The sequence below is a fragment of the Ailuropoda melanoleuca genome, unplaced genomic scaffold (assembly GCF_002007445.2).
Source record: "Ailuropoda melanoleuca isolate Jingjing unplaced genomic scaffold, ASM200744v2 unplaced-scaffold11388, whole genome shotgun sequence".
Lineage (NCBI taxonomy): Eukaryota > Metazoa > Chordata > Mammalia > Carnivora > Ursidae > Ailuropoda > Ailuropoda melanoleuca.
Window position 1 is genome coordinate 7,575 of NW_023179824.1, and position 1,578 is coordinate 9,152.

Sequence of the window (1,578 nt, forward strand, 5' to 3'; positions counted from 1 at the left end):
AGGAAACAAATAAAACATGATAGACATAAAACTAAATGTATTAATAATTATATTAAATATAATGGACTAAAGACCACAATTACAAAATAGCACTAGTCACACTGGATTAAAAAACATGCCAATTATAAAAGTTGGGTATGAAATACAAAGACACAGATAGGTTGAGAGTAAAAAGATAGAAAAGATGTGTCATGCCTACCAATATACATGGTGAATGTGGCCATATTTATCAGAGCGTATGGAATTTAAAGCAAGACATAGCACCAAGAAAAAAGGAGACGTTGTTGCAATGATAAAAAGGTCAATTCATAAAGTCATAAAGTCATAACAACTTGAATGTTTATACATCTAATAGGAAAGCCTCAAAATACACAAAGAAAAAGTAACAACTAAAAAGAAAAATTCATAATCAGATTTGGAGATTTTAGTGCATCCTTGATTGTTACTTGGTTGCATGTATAGGTAAAAATCAGAAATTTGTGTCTTTCCATATGTAAATTACATTTTAATAATAAAGACAGGAAAAAAACACTTTCACTGACGGTAAAAAAAAGAAGAAAAAATAAAGAAATGGTGAACCAAAATTAATATATCAATTAATTTGGAATTAAATGATTTCTTGGAGCCTCAACTGCTTTCCCTAATCTCTGGGGCAAGCTCTCCTTGATATGTGCAGGTCTCCAAAATCTGTGGGACATCCCAGTCTGAACTTTTCATGGTCTTGTGGGAACCAATGAGTTAAAACTATGGTCCTGAACCAAACCCTCTTTCAGGGATTTCTAGGAAATTTCTCAGGGAAATCATTTGTTTACAGAGGGTAGCAGAGCTGGAGGAATTGGTGTCCCATGAGTGCAAAACTCAGAACACAGCTCAGAGTCTGTGATCTCTAGATAAAGGCCTTAGTCAACAAATGTGGTACACTGAGGCTGAGAAGCCTGTAGCCTAAAGTCATTTCTGTTTCACTATGTGGTCAAATGGTAAGTGCAGTGGGGCCCTCACATAATTGTGCCTTAGAATACGGCTTTGTATCCTGAAGTGTATCTGCAACGTGAGTGCCTGAAGGACTGGGGACTGTGCATAAGGGGACTGTGAATTAGGAGCACTGAATGGAAGCTGATATGAGGAGGGCTCAGAGGTGGGGCAAAAATAAAATAAAGTAAAAAAGATTGCAAAAGGAGGGAGGGAATGGAGGCAGCTTTTCTCAGAGCAATGTTTGCCTGACAAGAGAAGAATTTAACTTAAATTTGGAGAAGAAGCTATGAAGATTAAAATGCGCTGAATCTTCTTCTAGCCATCCACTGGCACTGTTCACTTTGCCCATCCATGGTTCATCTTAGAAAGCATCCAGTTGTTCATGCCATTAGACAAAATGCTAGACAGAGTGAGAGAGGGACTGGGAAATAGGAAAACCAGTCTGATGAAAGCAAAAAATTTATCTGGCTAGATAAAAACAGAGAGGGAGACAACCTCTAAGGGACTCTTAACTCTAGAGAACTGAGGGTTGCTGGAGGGGAGGTGGGTGAGGGATGGGCTAAATGGGTGATGGGTATTGAGGAGGGCACTTGTGATGAGCACTGG